Source organism: Phalacrocorax aristotelis, chromosome 5 (genome assembly GCF_949628215.1).
Source record: "Phalacrocorax aristotelis chromosome 5, bGulAri2.1, whole genome shotgun sequence".
NCBI classification, from domain to species: Eukaryota; Metazoa; Chordata; class Aves; order Suliformes; family Phalacrocoracidae; genus Phalacrocorax; species Phalacrocorax aristotelis.
The window spans coordinates 3,551,815-3,576,694 of record NC_134280.1 but is presented as its reverse complement, the minus strand read 5'-3'; the positions used below and the strand labels follow the sequence as shown (position 1 = coordinate 3,576,694).

General features: G+C 40.7%; 1 long non-coding RNA gene across 2 annotated transcripts in view; it reads right to left on the bottom strand.

Moving 5' to 3' along the window:
- The window catches only part of LOC142057204 (uncharacterized), a 223,548-nt gene that overhangs the window by 28,238 nt on the left and 170,430 nt on the right, over positions 1–24,880 (bottom strand). For both annotated transcript variants that reach the window (XR_012660572.1, XR_012660573.1), the window contains one exon: positions 3,593–3,840. This is a non-coding gene — a long non-coding RNA (uncharacterized LOC142057204). The remainder of the gene's footprint in view (positions 1–3,592; positions 3,841–24,880) is intronic.

The window sequence follows — 24,880 nt, the reverse complement described above, 5'->3', positions numbered from 1 at the left end:
AGCACTGAACTGGATGCTGACAGATTAAAATGCATGTTATTTCAATATATATTCTGCATAGGTTTTGAATGCTTTATCAATCACACAGAAGATAACATCCAAACAAACAGAAATTAGTTTAATGATAAACCCTATCGGAAGGTACTAGCTTCCAGACGTTGGGTAAATGTCTCAATCTTTGGCCAAAGCAAATGGAGACAAAGCCAAGACGTACATTTTGAAATGAAAATAAATACTTACATTAGCTTGATTATGGTGATCAAAATGGATGAGTTGCATATGACGATGACAATCATGTAAATACAGAGATTATCTTGCAGGGATGGATTATATATTATTACAGTCCATTAGGTTCATCTTCTAAGTCTCACTATTTTAATGGCACATTTACCATCAGGCAAGTATTGGGGAAAAATATCAGTTTTCTCACTCCTTTTTCAGCATTTTGGATCCCCAGCCTAAATTTATCCAAGACCAGTCTCAGAAAATTTGTATTAAGTTAAATGAGACTCCTCAATTCGTTTCACCAGCGCTAAGAAAGCTATCGCATGACCCTAGCAATAAAACCTCTGAACACATGTACTGGGATATTTTACCATCCAAGTACAGAAGCTGATGGAGGAGCAATGGCTCAGCCTGATAGATTTATTATAATCCTGCTGTTGAAGAACTGAAGGGTCTTTCCACCCATAAATACTGGTTAAAATATTAACTACAAATAAATGGAGAGAAGAGCCTCTGTAGAGCAGAGCACCACGGCAAAGAACCCTGCTGCCTTCCAAAGCTGCTGGCAGACAGTGGGGTAGAAAACTACCAAGTTTCTCCCTACAGGGTGTTGTAAAAATATTTCCTCCAGTTTCACTCCATGAGAAAGTCAGTTGAAGTCCCCAAGTCTCTCCTGGTTTCTTGCCAAAGCCAAGTGAAAATACAATTGTTGCCTGATTTCAACATCTAATATGACACAGACTTGATAAATACCGGGCTCAAGTTCATAGGCTTTAGAAAGTCATTTCATTGCATGTTTAAAGGGCTTGATCCTGTTCCAGCTGAAGTCAATGGACGTTCTCTCATTTACCACAGGATGAGGTCCCAAAGCCTTGAAGGAATCCAGCCTTGCAGTTATAAAACACTGTCTCTCATGGACAGAAATGTTACAGGCTCATGAAAGAGCCCGCCTGACTGACAAAATGCAAATCAGTTACTCAGTGCAAAACCATTTCACAGTACAGTGCAAAATACCTAATTCTATTTTGATTTGGTTTGGGTTTGTCTGGTTTATCTCTTCTTGGATGAAGCATTCCCACTATACTGTTTTTTAATGTCCTGCAGCTGGATCTGCTGGAAAAGACTGTCAAGCCCTTGCACAAAAACCTAAGGCAACAAAAGCAATTTCTGAAGACGGGCTCAGGTACTAAGCACAGCAACGTGGCCTCAGTGGTTTATATTTGGTCGTACTTGAAGGAACGGTTGTAAAAGTTTAAAAAAAACAGATGCAGTCTTGAACCGAAGCTACTTTGAGCTCATCAAAGTTTTTCTTCTGTAATGTAAACCCATCATTTAGAAAAGTAAATAAATACCAAAATCAATAAATTCATAAATAGAAGAAAACAGTATATGAAAAGTAATATGTAAATTACCTGAAATTATTTTAAAATTTAATTTTAGACTAATATTTGTTACGGAATTCCTTATGAAGGTTTCTCCTAATGGGATGTAAACAATATAATACATTTCTTGGGCCTGAACTTTTATGACACCTGTGACAAACTAGTACAAATTCATCAAAGGGCACTGTGCTACATTCTCAAAATAAGAAATAGAATCTCTAAAATTGGAATGACCGCTAATGTGTGGTTCAAATAACAACTTTTGCTACAAAGCACAGAAGAGTTCATCAGAGAGCCAAGGCCAAGCAGCTCCTGATTACAGCACCTGGACTCAGGGTACATTGCTTCCTAAAGATGACAATATGAAAAATATGAAAATGTTTTTCTAGAATATTGGATACCTGAGCCATGCATTACAAATGCAGTTCTTCAAACGCAATGGAAGCGACAGCAGCCTTTGCAGATGCAGAAGGAGGAGCAAACACGTTTATACAACCAGGGATATATGGCGAGGATCTACTAAAAATAAGCATTTGTCTTCCAAACTCTGACACCTTACTACTACCTTATCTTGCAAGTCGCGCCATGGAAATGAGCAGCTATCCAGTGAGTAATAGAGGCATAATCTGATCCTCAAAGAGAAAAAGTGCAGCATACAGATGTGGAAAGGACAGCACATTGACACTTGGAAGTTACTCAGAGCTATCCCAATTTCTGTTCCCTCTTTAAACAAGTCCAACAAACCCTGAGTTTCTGATAACAAATGTCATCCTATGGGAGAAATTTCTTCCTGCTGCCACTGCACAATCCATAAATTTGACAGGAAATCAATCACTACCACTGCAAGAGCATTTTAAAGAAAATCCCTATTGAATTATCTAAGAAACTAATGAGAATACCAAAAGAATCAAAAACCACTAGCCTGAATTTCTTTCAAATGTACAACCTTCCAATGGTTTCTTTCCAAAATCAGAAACATCTTTGATAATTAATGAGCTATTTGTCACACATTAGCCCTCGCCTGCCCCGGTAACAATAAGGACACCTAGCATTACGGGGACAGACTGAATCTCCCCCTGTGCAAGTCTGTCCCAACCTCTCCGCCTGGGCGATGTCCTACGCACACCATAGCTTTACAGATATGACCATACTGAGATTTGCACTTCCTTGGCGAGTTGACACTTGACTTCTTGACACTTCAGACAAGAAGTAGTTGCAGTGATTTCCGCAGGACTATCTGACAGGGAAGGACTGAAGGGGGAGATGCACAGCGCTGTCCTCAGGAGAAGCCAAGGGCTTTTTTAAAACTCTGCAGAATCTCAGAGACCTAAAAGATGATAGCAAGGACACAACTTCTAACCACCCCATTTAGGGATGCAGCAAGAATCAACACTTTTTAAAGAATAACTAAGTCATCAGATCCTCTATATACGATGTAGATGCTGATATCCTTCAAAGTCAGAGGGAGCTCAGAGCCCCCTTCACAACGGAGCGCCCAAATCACTACACCGCCGATTTGGGGGTGAGAGGACTTTCTCTGCACTTCCTTGTCTCCTGTGTTGCCATGCAGCAAAAACAGAGGAGTCACGGGACCGAAAGGGGAAAGGTTACAAAGAAAACAGACTCCGCAAGATCATGTCTTCAATATCAAGTCCTGGCATCTGACCTTGCTGCCAAGGCTTGATGCATTGAATATCAAACATTTAACATCAGAAAGTTCTTAGGTTTAAAGTCTGAAGTCCAGTCTGCAGGGTGTGCCTGTTGTGCCCACACGTGGTACAGATTAAGCCACAGTCATATTCCTTTTTTTTTTTTAATCTCTGGTGCAATACATCTTGCATTAATTCCCACACAGTGGTAAAATTCCAACAGAAGCTTTAGCGGATGAACCCACCCCGTCTGGTCTGCAGCCTACTGTTCTGGCCGCTCATCCCGCAGACGGGCAATGCGGTGGGGACCTCCATGAAGATAACAAGCCGGCTTACCTGCTTCTTGGCCAAATGCCTCTACAAGCCTGGCTACAGGGAACAGAGAAGGCAGTGCCACGATCAACTCTTCCATCAGTAACATTTGAAAAAAGAGTTACGGCAATCGAATTCTGTGGGGACCGAGGCCTGCCAGCGTGTGGGAGGATGTGCTCTGAGGATCTACGTGCCGTTCCTCTTCCTTTCTGGCTTCCAGCGAAAGCCAGACATCTCGCAGTCAGGCTGAGGCAGCTGGGCACACAGGGAAGCTGAAAAAGAGTGAAATTTCTGAGTAAAGGGGGGACGGCCAGTACATTTTCATTACTTCCACAGTTGAGCTGATGATATTTTGGTAGTGCGGTTTTGGATTTAGGCACTGAAGTCTGCCTCACTGCTAAATCCTTTTTTGGATTTGGCCTTAAAACCTTATGTTCAGCAGCATTTGTTTTATCTCGAGACTTAGAACACAAGGAGAATTTGGCTTGACTATTTTCTTTCTTCATTCACACTAGGAATCCTGTGAATTCATGTGGATGGATATATGATAATAATCTCTCCTTTAAATTCATCACCATTATAGGACACTGAAGCTGCAGAGCCACACAGAACAGAAAGTAAGCGATTAGCAGTAAAGGATGCAAAAAGTATCTCCAGATTTCCTGGTTTTCACTATAATATTTAACTAGACTTTTGGTAGCAGCATGTAAGCTCTTTTAAAAATAGTTTAGACAAGCCATTTTGTAGCAAATGTTAAAACGTATTAGCTAGTGAATAAAAACTAACATAAAATCGTGCATTTTCTAAGCCATGTAGTTACTGAAGTCACAGCTGTGAGACCTGTAACTCTGTCTCAAAAGGCTTGAGCAAATTATGCATAATGGGCCAGGAAATTCTATATAATAGGGACATTTCTGTACTGTTTTTATACTCTTCTTTTTAATTCATTGCATAAGTGTAACAAAGCAGAAGTTAATGCTATATGCTTCTTTTATTTAAGTGCTCATTAAAGAGTAAAAACAAATTCAGACCAAAAATATATTTCTAAAAGTAACTTGATAGTAAATCATTCCTAGCAGAGCTTTATGCTGAAATAACAGATATAAAATTAGGACCACCTTGTTGATTAGAATTTTTTTTTAAAGCTTTGGAGTAAAATAAGTAATTAGAAATCTGTAATTATTTGCATTTAGGCACCATACATACAGTTTTCTACAGCCTGGAGCTGCAACGGGAGCGTGCATCCAGTTATGACTCTTATTCTGCAGGAATCTTTGCATATTACAAGGACAGGCAGAATATGCATTTTTAGCGAATTTAAATGACTTCTTTTTTTTTTTTAGAAAAACTGTCAGAGATTTTCACCAAAGCAGAGTATGACAAAATAAAAATAGTATGTTCAGCGCTTTCCTAAAAGACTGTAGTTTGGTGTCCTCAAGAGAGATAAAAAGTAAAGTAAAAGGTAATTATAAGATGAGTGGACAAATACTGGAAGAGATGGGTAAAGATAAAACAAGTTTCTGAAGTGCGACGGAAAGTCTCTTCAGTGAAGTGATGTCGTACAAGAAGAGAGTACCAGATGGCAAACTGGCAGAGTGCGCTCCTCTGCCAAAACGAGCGTGTCAGTAGAAGGAGAAAAGTAGAATTAGACGAACGGAAGGAGCTAAGAAGTGATTTGATTTGGAACCACTAGAGCTGTCAGAAGATGAGGAGGAGTTTGGCTGAACTTTGTGAAAGTGAGAAGCATCCTGCAAAGCAGGGCAACGAGTTTATGCTCCCTCAGTAAAATCTAGTGCTGCGTGTGCTCCCAAGGTAGTCTGAATGTGCTTAGCTACCACAAGAACCACGTCTCTGTTATAGGGGCATAAGAGAGTAAGTCCTGCTTCGTAACGTGGCTAATTAACTTGGGTGTGCTCTGAATGAACGTGGCTCCCAGTGCAGCCCAGTGCAGGCACCATTACCCGCTACATTCCCGGGCTATGTAAGCTAGGAAAGCCACAGTGGAATGAAACGTTTCCGTCAATGTGGCAGAAGATGGTGATGTCAAAGAATATGTCAGAGAGGTCAGAGCGACTCAGTGACAGGTAATTTTGTAAAAATTGATACATAAAATTCAATTATGAGCTGAGATCCTCACACCAATGAATTTAACTAACTATAAACTAGATCTTTCATTGGCCTCATTGTTGATCTAAATCCATAGGCTAAGTCTGGTATAGAGAGCATAATCATCGAGTTCAAAAATAGAGGAGAGTATTTTTCAATCAGTACCTTCATCAATTCAGTCCAAGAAATGCGATGCCACCCGTCCCAGTTAGCACAGGAGCCACATGAGAGTCATACTTCAACATGCAGCGTCTTCCCTATTACTTCGTATCAAAAGCCTACCAAGTATGTGGGCATTTGCCTACCCACTTTATCTCACTTAATCATCTCTTTCTAATATTAGATAGCATTGGGCATTTAATAGGCATATTAATAGATGCAATAGACATTAACAGACCTTAGCAGACTATGTACACATGAAGCCTGTGAACTGAAACCAAAATATATCTTAATGAGGTTTACCGGAAGAAAGTGCAGACTAAGGATATCAAACATTAAAAAATAATTAAATGATTTTCCAGTCCTAAATTCTCAACTGCTTAAAATAAACATAAATGCAGCCTTTAGAAATCTATCTCATGTTTATAGTTGAATTTTCTTATTCTTCCAAATGGTAATTATTTATTCCAAACAGAAGGTAGCTCAAAGAGTTTTTTTAAAGAAATAGAAAATTCCTTTTTGAGATGTCATGAGATGAGCAAACTGTCTCATAATAGTGATTTGATGAAAAAGGGCTATTTAGAAAGGGAATAAGAACAATGGTGAAAGTGTAATATGTAAGATTTAAAACAAAATTTAGCAGATATTAATAGAAACTACGTTTGAAATATAATACAATCTCCTTCCTGTTATATGTTGCTAGATATGACTGATCTTACTAAAACTGTAACCCTTACCCCAAAATTCCAATTTTTTTTTCTCCAGTTACACTGTTTATTTTGGCTCGGTTTACATTCTGTATTCTGTCAAGTCAGTCTTTACTTTGACCTTCTGGCCTTTGCAGATGGCCTTTATTTTCACAGCGACACTTTGCTGGGGTAACGCATCTCTCAAGAACCTCTCCATAGCTGTTTCTGCAAGCGGCTGCTTGCTACCTTCCCTGGCTGCAAACTGGCATATGGCTTGCAGGAAAGCTGCGTGTCTGACTGTTCTGCAGACTTTAAGGAGGCCCTTTTCAATGCGAATAAATGAAGAGAAACAGCAATGAGAAAAATGAAGCCAGACATTGCTCCACAAAAGCTCACTCCAGAGCCCAGACAGCGAGGAAAGTCTCCTTTCTGCCACTAGAAATGAAGAACCACCTACTAATCATGTATATCTATGGCTAACAGTCAGCTTAGAGGCACGCAACAGATATATCAAACCTGGCTTTCTAAGGTTTATTCCTACAGTCCTATTTACATAATCCTGTGCTGAAACTGATCATTACAACTGGTTTAGAACAGCAGGATCAAATCCTCACTTGAAACCATCCCAGTTTTCATGTTTAAAGAAATAATAAACACTCTAGTACATAAATCATTAAAAAATGCCTTACTATTAGTTAGTATAAAATTAATGTGTGTGTGTGTCATATTGCCTACTGATTTATAACCCAACGGTCTTTGGTTCGCTTAATATATGTTACTAATGTTGTAATGTTCCAAATTTCATTTCGCCCAGAAAACAACCAGAAAGCAGGCAGTTTGACTCTTTGGGACAAGTACCAGTATGTGCATTGCTGTGGCTCCCGCTCCACTGCAATCATGAAAGATGCCAAGTTTGAATGTGTATCTTAGCTCAGAGCAATTTCAAAAAGGTGAAAAGCTTACCTTCCTCTGCCCTTAGAAAAACCTCAACTCTTCTTCTTAGCTCTATTTTAGACCATGCAAGTTCATACACAGTAGGTATCTGAAAGATCTAGAAGGAAAAACCTCTACTCAGTATTATTGTAGGTGACAGAGTAAAGATTTCTTTAATTAATGGTCCTTTCTGGCAACCTGTGCCACTGTAAAATTAGCTCCAAATTTGTTCTGCCATGTTTATGGGCTCCAGTTCAAAAACCTATGAAGTGTGGAGTATTTTACAAGCTCCTACAGCAACACAAAAAAAGCAGGTGGTTGGACACAGTACGAGAAGGAAATAAATGCAACCATTTATCTAGAACGATTTGCAACACACCAAGAGAGCTCAGATACCAAAGGAGGGACAGCTTCAGGGTATCCATCGAGCAGCACAGCTATAGATTGGTTTGATTTCCACAAGAAATCTGCAAAACAATTACGCTGCCAAGGAGAAAGAAATGTGTGTTGCACACACCCCCTACTGCATCCATTACTCCCAGGTCTGTATCTTCATGAATTTAAGTACCACATAACCTTAGTTTTCTTGCCAGGTTTTCATCAAGCTCTCTGCTTTTGACATTGTTACTCAAGTCTGTCATTAACTCTGCAATAGTTAAGTAACTAATGAATTGCTTTGCATGCCTGAGTAGCACGGAAAGCATCAGCAAGGCTGACTTTGTTTATATTGTGGAACATATAGCCACGGTCTGAGATGAGATTAGTGCTCATCACAAGCTGCTATCTACATACGGACCAGGCACTGCAATGGGAGGGAAGGCATTTGGGAGGGTAAGCTGCTCCCTGTCTTCCCCAAATAATTTCCTATCCACAGAACCCTGTTCAAAGTCCAGAGCTGTTGAAATCATTGAACTACTGGGTTGCTCCTTTGTGAGGCACGATAAGGGCAGAAATCTCTAGGGATGCCGAGGTTGTAGGGCAAGACAGGACTTACCTGCCTGTTCCTGTTCCCCAGTTCTTAGACTGATAACCAAATGTGGATTTAGGTTTTTCTGTTTCGAACAATGCAGCTGCTTGGAGTTCGTTCTGATGCTTTTCTCCTATATTACATTTTCCCCCAAGAAATAGAGCATTCTGTCCGCCTCAGATAGCACTTTGAAAAGCTAAATTTAGGCCGCACCCCCAATACACGTTCACACATCACTATTATCCTTTTGCATGCCGTGCAGGTGCCTTCACGAGGATATTAGTCAACAAGATGGGACCTCAAAGCAACTGCTTGAAATCCGTGACACTGTTCTCCAGAAATCACTAGGTACAGATGCAGGTGCAGATGCAGGTCCATCAGGCACAACTGAAAAGTCCTTCAAGGCTTATAAAACATGCAGTACATCTGTTCCTAACATGGCTTCGTGGCTTTGTCTCAGCATCTGTGTGAAACCACACAGCAACGAGGCACAGATCTATTTTATTTCTCTAGGCACACATCTTTTTCTTTGGTTGGGTTGCAATCTCTTTTTTTTTGTTTGTTTTTCTTCTTTCTTTTAAGTAGTTCTGAAAGCAAAATCAATATACACTAATCTATTGTTTGGTCTTCCAGGCAACTTGCCTTGACAGTTCGGCATTCCCCCAGTGTAACTTACAACTTTTTAAGGGCAGATTGTTCTCAGACTACTTAAAATTGATTACACGAGGCAAGGGTCTGCTCCACGCTTCGCTCCAACGTGAAGCACCGCATGGAAGTTGTGCTATTGGTCTTCTGCATTTGCTTCTGGTAACAGAACATCGCAGGTGAGGTTGGGGCGGAAGAGTTACGTATTTCTAGCCCCTTGGTAAGATCGGCCATCCCTGGTTTGTCTTATTAGGCTCCTACTATTATAAGCCGTAACCTCCCTGCTGTACTATTTTTGTTTTGTTTTGTTTTAATGCAAGCAGCTTGTTTCTGGGAAAATAATGAGATGAGGAAATCAAAACACCATGTTTTGACCTCACCACTTATAAGATCCTTCATCCGTGTCGTTCACCTCTCTGTTACTCATTTTATGCATCTATAATAATACAAGTAATGATGCTCACATGGCTTCGTAAACATGGCTAAGAAGCAGTATGTGGGGGATAAAGGATACTTCCATGAGTTTCTAAGTGGAGAACAATACTTCTCTGTCACTAGAAAGTCCCTCCCCAGGCTGGCTCTCAGGAGGAGGGACAGGAAATTTCTTGTGTTATGGGACACGTTCCCTGAAGGATATTCTGAAAAGTTCAGTGAACAAAAAATTCAACAGGTTCATTAATAATTAGTTAGTGTAATGTCCTTAACATACTAAATGAACAAGTAGGTCATTGATAGAGCCTCCAGTGACTTGCTTGGCATAAGCAAGGAACATTCATTTCAGCACAACGAAATTTCGGGTGTACCTCTAGGAACAGAAAAATGCAGTCCATATTTATAGGATGGGGGATTCCTAGGAAACAGTGACTCTGAAAACAGTCTGCCAGATCCTGTGGGCGTACAGTTGAATAGGAGCTCCCAGTTCAGTGCTCTCTCTGAAAAGACCATCCCTCTGTTTTTTGAATGCATAAGAAGAGAACAGCCTTTGTAAACCAGGACTCTTTCCCACCATCAGGTCTGACCTGGCCATGTCTCCTGGAGAAGTTATACAGTGGCATGACTAGCAGAATAAATGTGTCAAGAGCATGGCTTCCGTGTGGTTTTTTTTAAAAACGTCTTCTAAAGGCTATTCTTATCATGGTCAAAAAACCCTAAACAAACCAAACATGCTTTCCTAATAAAAAAACAGCTTATAAAATGCGGCTAGCGTACAAAAATCATTGAAAGGAAGGAACGATACAATTTATCTATAATTAGAAAGACTTACGCTAACACTTTTTTAAATATCTTGAAGAATAACACAGATTGTAATCAACAATCTGGTTAAAATGAAGATAGCCTTGCGCTGTCTAGTAATTTCTTTCATACTCCATGAGATAAGCTGTACTTCTCCCTGTTCAAAACTTTGCTATATGCTTGAGATAATCTCTTCACTTCAATAAACTCAGGGTTTTTTTAACTCAGGATTCCCATATAACTCTCACCTTTTTCTACCGTATATCAGAGGATGAAAACAAGCATCTAGATCATACTTTGTGATTACTAACATTTAGAAATCTGAATATACATCCTTTGAGTGGACAGACTAGTTTTCTTCTGCATTGGGAAACAGACCAAGACCTCACTTATTAAAGCGTAAGAAACCAAGGATTAAATACACTCCTGTATACAGATCTATCAAACCCATCTACATACATATGCACACACAATATATTTCAGAGTCACATGCTAGTGCTAAAAGTTTTGTAGCCAAGCCACATTCCACTTAAAAGAGTTAGTTTTATAGATCCCCATTCAGTGTCCCCTCTCAGGAATTTAGTTTTCAATTAAATCCAAGTACTTCGAAACTCCTTGGCTTTTTTTAGAAAGGGAGAAAGCTTTCCTCAAAGACAATTACCAGCCTTTTTTACATTACTTATATGAAATGGCACATGGGGGACTTTTGTCATGGTGCTCTGAAACACAATACACTGTTCTTTCAGGCCTTGGGTGGAGAAAGGAGGGACTGAGAGCCAAGATAATGTACTCGGGGAATCTGGCAGTGTACAGGGATGTAGGGAAAACGAAGCAGATGTAGGGGATGCAGGGGAATGCTGGACACAGGGTCTTGTCCTTTAAACTTGATACTGTTTGCAAACAAAACTTGCCATCAGCTTTAAAGGGCCCAGGATGTGAGCAGACTGCTTATTTTGAGTATAATGTGCCAGTGAAAAAGAAGAGGGGAAAAAGAAGTGCACAATATCCAGTACACATTGCTTACAAAGGCTTATATGTTACTGCAGTTATTAATTACGTTTGGTACTTAAACAGAAAAGGCACTTGGATCATTTCCTTAACTCTGATAATAGTTTAGCTATTGTATTCTTAGGTATTTATGTTTCATTTCAAGAGTAAAAAATTGTAATAATAATAAGGAAATCACTTCAAAGGTTTGCAGACATTGCTAACTTGGACTCATATGAGAGCACATCATTTTTCCAATCCCTCATTAAAAATATTTTTAAAACAACAACAACAAAAAAGAATCCCTTAAGAAAATGCATTGTTCAACATTCAGAAAATGAAAAATCTCACTGGCATTAAAGAGCCAACATCTTTACTTGATGAAACTCCACTTGTGTTCCTCATACCAAACTGATGCACTAAACCGCACCGGATGAGAGCACAAGTATTACAGGGACTTTCATTCGCTTTCAACTTCCTGAGCTTTTCTTTCCCCCTGGATCTAAAGGATAATTCTCCTTTCTTATTTGAGAAATCACACAGGTAGCATCTCCCCCCCTCTCCCTGGAACTGCTCCCCGCTCTTAGAAAGTTCTCGAATGAAATATTTGTCACAGCTGTTCCGCAGACACAGTATGTCTGCTGTCTACCCTGGAGTGAAAACAAATCGCAGCCAGTTCGCTGGTCACACGTTCCAACTGGGATTTTGCCATCTGTCATTGTGTTTGCAGAGCTATTTAGATTTCCAGTTCATACCAAACAAATTCCACCTCCAGTACCAGGAGGACTTCAAAAGGCGGCCGGAGAGATCATGTAGATAGGGAAACGTGCCCAAGAGTCGGAGGGCCTGCATCTGTTCGCAGCTTTAAATATTGTTCGGCATAATTGCATTAAAGGCTCCTACAGTGGGGTCGGCTCGACGTTACCAGATACAACGGCGCAATAAAAGTAAAAACGCCCTTGCCCGATCGTCCCCGTGGCTGTTAGCAGTCCACTCTCTGCTTAGGTATGTTAAACGGCGTTAGACAGATCACGGCTTTATAAGCAGTATGAAATTCTGGTAAAAACATATTGATCTTAAATACCATTAGTTAAAGGTATTTTCAGTTAATTACACCTGAAAATGGAGAATCTCAAAACATTTTACAGACGTCTAAATTCTCTAAGGGTTTTGGTGTGAAAGATTAAAAAGTGGAATTTTTGCTCTTCCCTCGGGCTCTCTCAACAATACTTCATTTTCTAGACAGTCCTACGGACCCTGGGCACAGGAGAATTTAGCTTTTTTGACAAAAAGCAAACAGAGGCTGATTTGACGCCTATTTAATTTCACCAGCCTTTGCGGAAGAGGGAACTTCAGCCCTCGGTTGTTCCTCCTCCTCCCCCAAAAGCAAAGCCTGTGCCGAAGCTGCCAACTCTCATTCTTTTGCAATGAGACACTCTCATTTATTGTCTCAATTTCAATCTGCCCGAGGCCGAAAATAAAGACAGTCACCATTGATTTCAGGCGGATATTTAGAAACACATTCGGATTCTTTCTAAGTCAATTAGATGATCATAAATTGGCAACTCAATAAATTTCCTGCTGGGGATTAGGTTGTTGCACCAAAACCTCCTACTCCCTTCACCCAAACTTTCAGAGTTTTTAACGAAACAGTATGTCAAAGGGGGTGGCACCGAGTGGTAAATGGAATAAGAAAAGCTCCCTGCCTTTAGGGCAAACTCTCCAAAACATCCCACCATGTAATGGGAATGACCCCAAAAATCTAAAATGTTCCCAATTATATTTTGGACCTCCTTCCCCTGCAAAGAGCTTGGCCTTGGAACTCATCAGGAAGCAATAAGCAGAACAAAATAATAAATTCGGATACACCAGAGGCAGAACTTCTGACCGTTTAAATACTTTGATGTGTACACAAACAAGTGGCATGCAGATGCTTGGCTTTTTCACTTGCCAGCTAGCTCCGAGCAGATGGGTTTGAAGGAGGATTCCAAAACTGCTGCACATAAGGACAGAGATCCCCAGAGGTGCTAATAATACTAATTTTCCTCAATAAGATGCTGTGCTTCAGCCACAACTACTGCTCCCAAGGCTGTTTGATCGATAACTTTACATCTGAGAAACATTTACAATCTAGGATGCAAAGTAGCTTCTGCTCGGGCAACCGGCTCGTATTTAAAATGCAGCACAAACAAATGCGCTGGTACAACAGGACTGAAGAAGAGATCTATGCGTGGCAGGACAAAGTGTAGCCTGAGACAGCATCGCCTTAGCAAACACAGAGTCAAAAACGCCAAGAAAACAGGAAAAAAAAAAAAAACCCAAGCATTTTGAGAAGCAGCCCCAAACCATCCACTTCGTATTTTTTCCATCTATTAGAAGTGGGCAAAGGTTTGCAGGCCACAAAGCCCAGCTTTGTACAGAAATGGTAAAGCCCATTTCTCTTTATATAGTGCTGCTGCTAAGAGGGAAGGGCTAGCAAATGACTGTAAAGCACTTCCAGCAATTATAGGCAATGGCACGCTTGTGTTGTAAGTGAAGAAATAAAAGCAGTTTAACAGACAGTCATACTTACCTTTCTCCTGGCGACCTACGGTTTAAATTCTAGCAGTGCTTTAAAATCTTTGGGTGAGTGAGTGTGAAGTTTGAGAAGACCCCAGCAATATCGCATCCCTTGTCCCCCCGGGAGCAGAAGGCAGTTTGCAAGGCAGCGCCTCCCCAGCCCCTCACCAAAACCGATGAGGAAGCTGTGGGGAAAGATGTTAGGGGCAGTGCAGGTTTTATAGCCAGCTGCTGCCCCACTGCTCTCTAGGAGAGTCAGTAACATTAGGTGCACCAAACTGATCCAGCCCCGCTCTCGTTCCGGAGTACCAGCTGGGTACGTAAATCTGGACACAAGTCATAAAAACTCATGTGGGTACTTCATATCATACGCAAAAGCAAGGAAATAAAACAGATATTTCATATGTTATTCAAGTACTACAGCATTTTTCATCGCTATTTTAATCACGTTTACTACAGAAATGCCTAAATGGCCAACCACATATAGACTCATTTGATTATACTGAGGCATAGATAGTCCCTGCTTATTTCCTAAGCAGATGCTGTTCATGATTTTCCTGTTCATATTTGATCATTTCTTCAAATAACAGTTATAACTGAGAAAAGAATTGAGAAAACATTCTGTGACAGATTTTCGTGTTCTGGATTAACTGAAAAACATAATCTGATATTCAAGTTGTGCTGTCGAGGAGTGATTTGACACACAACTTGCATCGAAGTGTTTTATTTCCCGCTTGGATGAGTGAGCAAACATTTCTAAGTGGACATAATCACATACGAATGCGATCCCCTGCTGTGCAAAGGCTATCGGGCATAAATTGCATCGTATCGGCTTGTGGCACTGATGATTCTCACCCAAGGACGTACTTAAAATGCAGCGTGGCTAAACAAATGCAAGTTAATTTTCCACCAACATTTATGACTGTACATTTTGAAAGTATTAGTACACACGGAAACTGGTCAACAGAGCGTTCGGATCTCACCATGAGAGCACCAGATACGCTATGCATCAGATACATATCGTCTGTATCTTTTTGGTATTTATTCAAACAAAACTATAGTGATGACAGTAGCGGAGAAGATCTGATTTCAACAGATGACAAACCCATTCCAAAAGGGTTGACACTTTGATCAAAATAGCTTTTAAAATAAAATTAAAAAAAAATTAGCTTAAGATTTATGTTACATCTTACTCTGAGCTTTTTTCCTTTAGTGCATTAATCAAGCTAAAAGCAGGGCAAGAAGCATTGTTTGCATAAGCAGAGGCAAATATATTTTAGTAGTTTCTGTTGAAAGCAAAAAATATTTTGCAGGAACTGAAGCTAAAACATTATAATACATTAAAAAAAAAAAAAGACCCCCAATTAGATTCCTTTATCCCTAGCATATGGTATAGAGGTATATGCTATGTACTAATGCCTTCCCAGTGCTATTTTAAGATCATATGAGGCTGCAATCTGAGAGGAGTGGTGACAGATACACAGGCACAACTGGGTTACATTCATCATGTATGCGACTTGAGAACTCCTAGCAGAAAGGAGCTTCACAGAAAGGATAATAAGCTTCCTTCTTCAGCCCTAACGTCTGTATTCCTGACGTGTGCTGGAAAATAAGAGGACAGGAACAATGTTTAGTGGACAGAGAACTTCACAGCAAAAAAGAGTGACCAGTTCATCGGCAGTTGATGAATTGGGAAGCGACAAAAGGATCAGCAGCAAATGATGTTGTGAGGTGTCTCTTTATCTTTTTACAGACTTTCTTCTGTATTCAGTTTATGTATTCAGGCTTAAATATTCAACTTTTTCATGCACTAATGTATCTGCTTTAGTCTAAACTTCGTTAATCAACTGCGAGAACATATTGAACCCTCTTAGCATCAGTGTTACTTCTAACTGTTCCTAGTTTGCACCAATTTACAGTACAGTAATATAAATATCTGAGGCATGTATATTCCATTTACACAAAAGTAAACAGGTCATTTTAGAGAAGCAGCTTCAAAGCCTTGTAAAAACCTGCAAAGAAATCCGAGTTCCTCTGAAAACAAAGGCAAAACTCCCAGGGATTTCAACAGGGACAGGATTTCATAGTGGTTTTAGCGGATGAGCTCAGAGGCCGAGCTATATATTCTGTTGGCTAATAACCTGCTGGACAGACCTAATTTTGTTATGGCAAATTTATTTTTGTTGGAGGGAAGGAGAGGTCAGGTTCTCAGCAATGGCAAGAGGAGGACTGAAACTAGTAATGGGCTTCCTGGTCTTTTCTTTAAGATGAATACACAGCAGTGGGTTCTACCTCCTATATCATTCCTTTTCCTGATTACCCTGGCAAAGACAGAACTTTCTCCTGCTCCCTTGTGACTTTTTTCAATAGGGGAAGTCATACCCCATTGCAGGTCTCCGTCTCTTTGGTTAGGAACACACTAGAAAGCAAAATAAAAAGATCCTATTTCATCCTTAAACGTTTGGGTTTAAATACCTTTAGACCTCAGAGCACTGGAATGTCATCCAGCTTACAGGAGCTTACAACAGAGGAGGGGGAGAGTATCTGCAGCTTGGGGACGATCAAGTAACAGAGGGAGCGGCAGAAGAGCGCCTCATTCTTCCCGGCCCCTCGCAGGCTACCGACACGCCATCAGCTACCTGACTGCCGTGATGTCTGGGGAACGAAATGCCAGCCTTCCCCCATGGCTTCCCAAGGTCTGGAAGCACGCGCTGTTTACGAAACAGGTTCTGTCCCTCCCAGAGCAGCAGCTGAGCTCAGACACATACCGACGGGATTTTGTAGCCCATGGGCAAGGTTATGGAGGGGAAAATAAGGAAGGATTGCACGCCGCCAGGTACTGAGCGCCGCTTGTTCTCATTGGGTTCAATATGAGATGAGAACAGCAGCAGCAGCAGGACCGTGTTTAAAAGATTAATAGCATTCCCAGATAAATGTGCATAATGTTTCATATACAAGAATGCAAAAATCCCATTTGCTTCAATTAAATAACTTCATAATTATTCTGCCTGATACAAGCTTGAGAACATACTCCCTTGGGAGCAGCTACTATCAGCCAGGATGCCCTGACGCCCCGTACATGAGCATTTTGGAGATTTGTAAGCAAGTCTAAATAAAAAAGTCCAAATGTGAACCGACACTATGTCTGTGAGTCCAGAGGAATAGAACTGCTCTTTCATTTGTAAATGCAAATCCCTACTTTATCTGTTATTGATGCCAGCGAGTCGCTTTCTGTGCATCCATTTTATAGAAACATCGCAACTTTAATTGCAAAATAATCTTTCGAAAGGCAGGGTTGTTCTGACTGCTGAGTTATCTCTCTCACTTCAGCTCCTTAGAGGGTACTTTCTGGAACAATTTGCATGGCAGTCAAAGCATGCAAAAATTTATAAATACCAACACAGATGCCAACATGTTGGGAGAAATATAGTTATAACATTTGAAAGATAGGAAGAAATTAATGTTGATCCTGATTGGAACAGTCACTGTATTCGCAGTGTCTAGTAATTAAAAAAAAAAAACAGAAACAAAACAAAACAAAACAAAAAAACCCAACAACATAAATTTGGTTTGTAGAAAACACTTCATGTCCCAAACTCCATTTCTTGGCCCCGGCATGCCAGTGTTACAGGAAGAGGAGAACAGTTTATTTAAAACAGTTCCAGGATTTAAGGCTGAGCTGACATAATTAATTTTTCCATCCAAACAGTGCCCGCTCTGATAGAAGCATCAGCTCCAAATAAGACATCCTGGAAGTCAGGCCTACGCTGTGTAGGAGCGGACGGCACTCTTGCTGGTACTGGTGTGATTGCACAAATAACCACATGCGGAAAAAAGGCAGATCCTCTCCCTAAGACTAAATGGTGTGGCTGCCTTGATTATTTTGGACTTTAAATAAGACACGTAGTACCTGAGGCTATGGAAGCTTCCTGGTATATAAACAAAAGTCTGTCTGTCTACGCAGGTTGAAGGCAAGGGAAATTTTCCGCACAGCAATTCACCCAAAGGTTTAAAATACTTCGTAGCTATTACTTAATTAACTTCCTACCAGAGCACTTAGTGGTGGGGAAAGTGAAGAACTGATGAAGGGATGAAGTTATGGGATTTACTTACAGAGCCCAAGGCAAACTTTTGTTAAGAGTCCCTTAGAAGGTACAGCACAATCCAGCATCATGCAGAAACAAGCTTCTCTCCCAAAATAAGTGCAGCCATATCTGCTCAGCGTTCTCCTCGATTTAACTAAGCTTTATTTCAGCATTTCCAAACCCTGCCACGTGAACTTAGGAAACCGTTCACATTGCTTATTTCTTAAAGAAAGCATACGTAGAGTTGTGCAGTCACACATCTGGGAAAAGAAAAGCGAATCTTGACCCCCAATGTTCTTCCCAGATATATGAAGCGCTCCTCATTGTCAGTGCTCTGCCATTCCTTCTCCTATCCGAGAGAGCAGGAGCTTCACCGTTGGTCCTGCAGCCCCAAAGACCTCTCATACCAATGGCAATGCTATTCTGCAAGCAACACAACAGCATGTGCTGGGCAGAGTTGGCCAGATTATGCCTCCCACGCACATCAAAACCCCAAGTGGAACAGTAGTTTGCCTTTTTTTCATTAGTTCAGTCCTTATTGTCTGCAATAAGCAGAGGAAGTGGAGGACAGCTGAGCCAGAGGAGTGTCAGGACACATTAGGACCCATTAGGGCAGTTTAGACTACAACCCTTCAGGACTTTGTTTTGCTGAGTGGGTAGCAAAGGTGAAGACTTAGTTTTGCTTCTAATGACTTATTATCCACCCAACAGAAGTCCCCTGGGTTAAACAGAAAGAAGAGATGCCAAACACAGAAATTTAGGAGGTTTTTTCCTTTATCTATTTCATCTTTGCTGTCAACACCGTCCCTCGACGATCTTAAACGTGGCTTCCATGGCACGTGCTAAGGGTGATTCTGATTTATCGGATTAAAGCAAAAAAAGCATCAAAACCTCTCTGCTTTGAAGAATGGTTTCATGTCTTTTGGAAAACCTGTAAGTTTAGGTGTAAATACTTTGAAACCATTCTGATGAACAGATTTAGATAACATATCATTCAGCATAGCAGGCTGAGATATAGTATCTATTTTCTCTCTCATGTCTGTGAGAACTGTTAAGAAAGTTAAATTAAAAAACAGCTGATAACCAGCTTAAATTAGATTTGCAATCTTAGCCACACTTGGAGCTCAGACCTTTGAAATCTCACAAATGTAATTCGTCTTTACATTTTGCCTTGGGCTGTGGACACCTCTGTGGGGACGGGGGCTGGCTGAGGGCAGGTGGGGACATCAGCCCCTGGCATCCTACAGCGTGGCTGGGGCAGGGAGTGACAGACTGAAAAGCCCAGCTGTTTTAGGGGTGGCCTAAAACAGGGTCCTGGGCCATTGGCAGGAGTTGGGGGGAGGCTGCTCAGGGCTGTTAGGACCGATTTGTGTTACTGATAGCATTATATCCCTTTAAAAGCTGAGGCCTTGAGCTGGCATACTTGTCAGCTCGTTTTCACACTGGCAGGAGAAGATAGATCACAGGACAGTTCCACATGCCTAATGCCACGGTCTCTCTTAACAGTATTTCTTAATAAAACTCTTTCTAAAAGGTAAAACGCCATGCCATAGTTACTGCCAGACACACGTCCAAGTGGCTCTGTGCAGTTTTAGTCGTGCATTACAGAGCCATACTACCAAGGAGCTTGTTCAGCAATTCAGTTTGCCCAAACCCATGGAAATCTACAGACTCTGCTAAATCAAGCAAGCAACTAGACCGTGTATACAAAATAAAACCAGAGATTACTGATAAATGGGTTCCAAAAGCCATTCATAAAGACTATGACTTACACATTTTCATCAATACATAAATTGCTGTGTTTAAATTTAAAAAGCATATGAAGTAATGGACTCTATATCTTACTTTGAAGATGTGTCAAAACAGAAATGAACTTCGGTATGCAATATCAAGGGTTCACTATATTGATTTTGGAAGCCAGTCTATATATACTTTTCTACAAACGTCACATATTTCACAAAGCAACTGCTTCATGCTATTTACACCGCATTAGAGATGGACAAATTGGTTCGGACAAAATGTGCCAAAGCTAAAACAAATTTAAGGTCTGAAAAAAGTTCAGTTAATTTTTACCTCACATATTTCTTGCCCGTCTCCGGTTCCAGGTACTAACCCAGAACACTGAAATACCGTGAAGGTCTGTGTCTCCTTCCCGTTCGATGACCAGAAGCAAGAAGGCGTGAGCAAGTCACAGAGCTCAGAGTCAGTCATGAGCCTGAGCTTCAGACAGTATTTGGGTCTAGATCCATTTTTGGGTGAAAGCTCTGGAAACATCATGAGAAAACACATCTTATGAAATGCTCAGCCCCTTCTGGCTGCCCTGAGAACTTGACTGGCTTTGAAAAGACAGCCAAACTTTTGGGACCTTGTCCACGTCACAGAAGTTAGCAGAAACGATCTGCTGGATTAAGTCCATCTTTATGATCACACAGTATTTCCCTTTAAAGAGCACCATCACATCACTACGCCACTGAACATTTTCTAGCTGCCAAATATTCAAAGGGTTATACTCAAACCCTAAAAAGGAACCAGAAAATCTCGCCACTCCCCCAGCTTCAATTTTCCAAATGGCATTTTTCGATAACTCTTTTTTTTAGGTTCAGCTTTTTCTCAGAAATCTCTCTGGTGCTCGGAGGACCAAGGCATGTCAGAACAGCGCATCCACGCACCCGACTGACAACTTTTTACAGTCTGTCTCCTCTGAACTCAGAACATGGTTCAACACATTCACACCTGCACGTGTCCCTGCCCAGCGCACCGGGGGCAATCCAGACCGAGGCAACCTCTCCAGCAGTGAGTCCAGCTGACACGGTGCTCTGTTGTACGGTTGTTCATAAGCATCTACGGACTATGGGGAGACATTACAGGGCACCTATGGCTCGTAGATCAGGTCAACCCAGCCAGTAAAGTTTCTTTTTTAGCTAAGACCATGAAATCCCTGCTCTCCTCTAAATAAAGTTTTCATCTCAATAGTTTAAAACCATGGTACCATATGCTAAATGACACGAATAGCTTGTTCATCTTTATAATTAACTTTAAGTCTCTTGAATTGTCTGTCTGCTTGGTTGTCTTTGGCTGCTACACTCCAGCCTTGTGTGATTAGCGCTGCGCCAGCCTATTTTGAAATTTCACCTTCACCAAGGTCATCCGCATTCACGATGAATCAGAAAAAAGGCCCCTACTACTGACCCCACTTGTTTCCCCTCCTCACTCTGAATTTTCTCTTTCACTGACACCCTCGGTTTCATCTCCATAAGCCAGTTCATAATCCATTTCAATGGCTCTTCTCCTAAGCTATTTTTAATCTTAAAAAGCCCCATCAGTCTGTTGTGTCACAGGTTGTCTATTGCTCCTTTGAAATAAAGACTGAAACAAGGCAGCGCTTCCCCTCTTATCTAGATAGTTGTTGGTATTTTCAAAGACATTGGGGGGGATTAATTAATTATTTATGCCTTTTTTTTCTTCCTCCCTTTCACTCCAGTGAAGCCACATACAAATACATAATTTATGCCTTTTTCTCTCTTTCATCTTCATGGTTTTGCTGAGCTAATACTGCTGGTGGGAAAGCCCTTGTTCTCCAACTCCCCATGGCTCTGCCTTCTGCTCCTTCATGGACCAGCCCCAATTCACCCAAAACACGTTGGTGGTGTTCCTGGTTTTAGCTGCTGAGCAACAGGGAGGTCCTCGGGACAAGGCAGCACCATGCCCACTGCACGCATCCCTCCCGCTGCTCAAAAACCACAGTCTGAACGAAGCAAGCACATAAAACATGTTGGACTTAGTATTTCCTCCCCTCTCTTCAGACCTCTTAAAGATTTTGCAAAGCTTTTCCACCGAAAATGTTCACCTTCAAGACACAATCTTCCATTTTATCATATACTTTGTGATAAACTGCATTTCAGGTTTTCTTTTTCTCCTTCCCCCTGCTTTCCCCTAGGCCTCATACCCCATTAATGAACTATCTCCTCTCTTCAGTGGCAAATACGAGAAGGAGAAAAAGAGGTGCAGTGGCAAAACCAAACATTTAGAATATTTTGCCCTTAAAATATCAAAAAATAAAAGCATTGTCCCCACTCATCATGAACAACAGAAGGAAAAGCAATTGAAAATGTTGAAGAATTGTCACATCTTCCTCATTTTTAACCATCCCTGGAAAATAAACGGCAGCTATTCAGCCATGAGTACATTTCACTGAAGTGACACTTAACAATCCAAAAATATGGCATTTAGTTTTGCATTTCTCTGAGCCATAGATAATTTTACGGGTGGCTGCTGCAGCAGCTGCACTGGTCCACAAAAATTCATTGTCTGAGAGGAAAAAGGGGGTTAATCATGCGGGGTTCATGATTTTTTGTTTTGAAAGTCACACTTTCACTTTAAAAAGATTATGGAAATTCATTTTCACAGACAAATGATATCAAAATACAAATGCTATTTTCTTTTTACCTCTGACACTGAAGATCGATTATATTGACACAAAACTGGAATCTGTCGCCTGACATGGCTCTGAAATGGCTCAGTAAGTGCCGGACACTGATCATTTCTGCTGACTCTGCATTTAAAGGTTAAGATCCAAGTTTAATCAGTCTGCTGAAAACAATGACTGGATCCAAGTTCAACTGCTGTTCTGCCAGGGATATGAATCATTTTACCTGTTCCATAGTAGATTTTACATAATATTAAATCCTCCTCTTTTCTTTCAGAGACTTTCGTGGGCAAAGAACGGAAAGACAGGCAGAATCTCAAAGCAAGCACGGCATCTTGCTGGCACAGCAAAGGGTGGATTTATGGGCTGATGATACAGCAGGACAGTTAACTGGTGCTCTGCGGGGGAAACGATGTATTTTCCCCAAAACCAGCATGTAACATATCCCAGTTGGCCAACAGACCTAAAAAACCTCTTATCACATAGTCGTCGGCATCAGAGCTAATCAGTGCTGGCAGACACAGGAATCACATTTCCCTTCACCTTCCCAGGATGGGACTGGAGTCCAAGCATTCCTGTTAAGATTTTTAGCTACGTGTTAAAAAATACTAATAAATATTGACACAGGGTGGGAGGGTGGAGGAAGGAATGGGGTCACGGTGACTGACTGTACACAAGAAATATCCCATCGCTTATCCAAGCTGCAGCAGCTCTAACAAGGGCAATGAGAAAACCCCAGGCTAGAGTAGCCAGCATACCAGTTCTTTAGGTGGCTACGAACTCCATGAAGGACTGAACTTCCACTCTCTATTCTAAATAAAGTACATTGGGAAACAGAAGTGCCTCCTACACATCCTAAGAATGCAGCCAGATACACCTTTCTGGTTTTCTGATCTCCTTTTAAACTGTATTTTGTGTGTCTTTTCTGGCATCATTACCTTGTGCAAATGTCTTGTCAGCAATTTTAAGGCAAAAAGTATAAGGTAAAATTAAAACGGTCATTTTAATCCTATGGGTTTTTAATCTGGGGCTCATTTATGGTGTTTGTATGACTAAAATTTAAAAATGGGCCATGTTTTCTTACGGTTCTTGAATATCGAAGTGAGTTGGAGAGGGGCAGCAGTGTTGTGCTGGTTTGCAGTCATCTGCAGAAGGACAACCCCACACCACCTCCATTGCCCTGAATAACATGGTTCATCTCAAAGTCTTTAACAGAAACAAAAAGCTGCATACATAAGGAAAAATAAAAACCTAAATAAAGAATGAAATATTTTTCCTTACCAGTTTATTAAATGGTATGTAGTATAAATCTGAGTGCCGCAAAGCAGCAAGGTAGCAAGGTCAAACCGAATCTGTAGCCTGTAACTTTCTTGTGTGCTAAAAAATAACCCCCTTTAACTTTGGGAAACACATTATCTTCTGATAGCATAAGAGATCAGCCACAAAGTTTTATTTTAACCTTGATCCCTTACATAGGATTTTTCATTTGCTTAGATAATATTAAACATTTGATGTCATAAAACGTGTTCTTGACCTAACAGATCTTTAAAGTATCTCCCTTTTCTGACCGATATACGTATCCCAGTATATTGGCCAAGTTCAAAGACAGTCTGAACAACTTCCTGGCTTTACCGTGCATTAACACTGCTGCCAGCACTGTTCTTTTTTGCTGTATTTCACAGTTCCAACTGCTTCAGAAACATTACATTTCCAGTCATGTGTGGTAGCTAGGATGTAAATAGTAAAATGTTCCATAGTATGGAGACATCAATATTTTTTTTTTGCCTTATTGTCTAAATACATTGCTGAACAGAGCAATACATTCAATTTCCAGCTGAAAATGGCAGGAATGCGCATTATTTTTGAGTAAGGCTATATCTTTATGCTGTATTTAAGCAAAGATGGCTGCATGGAGATTATTTCCTGGAAATCAATATTCCACCAAGGAGAGCCGACGGTCTCAGATACATGGGGGAATCATTGACTCCAGTTGCATACAACATAGAAAATAGTCTACTTGGAGGCTTTGGGGCTAAATATGAAAGTATAGGCATATGGATTTCTATCTGCATTATGCAGTTTACAATTGCAATGCATTCCATGAGAGAGTACCAGAAAATTAATGTTGTATATACTACTCGAATGACTCAAAATCTATTCCAGGTATACTATTTCTCAATCATTTGTATTTCCGTAAAATATCGGTAATGTTTGCCAATATTATTTACATAAGACGAGAGCCTAAATTAGAGCAGTAGGTGTAAGCAAATTGTCAGGTTACTCTCCTCCGTACCTCTTGCATCACACGTTGAAAAAGTTGATGAGAGAGTGACCGGGTCCCAGAGTCAGGACTAAGATGGAAAGGCCCAAGGCCAACTCTAAATTACACACTAATTTTTTTCTTTTTTTTTAATTACAAATGTTTCTGTATTGGGAAAATGGGACGCGGCATGTGTAATTAACTCGTTCGGGCAAGTTCCAGGCCTTTGCTAAAAAACTCCACCTACTTTATCTGATGCGGAC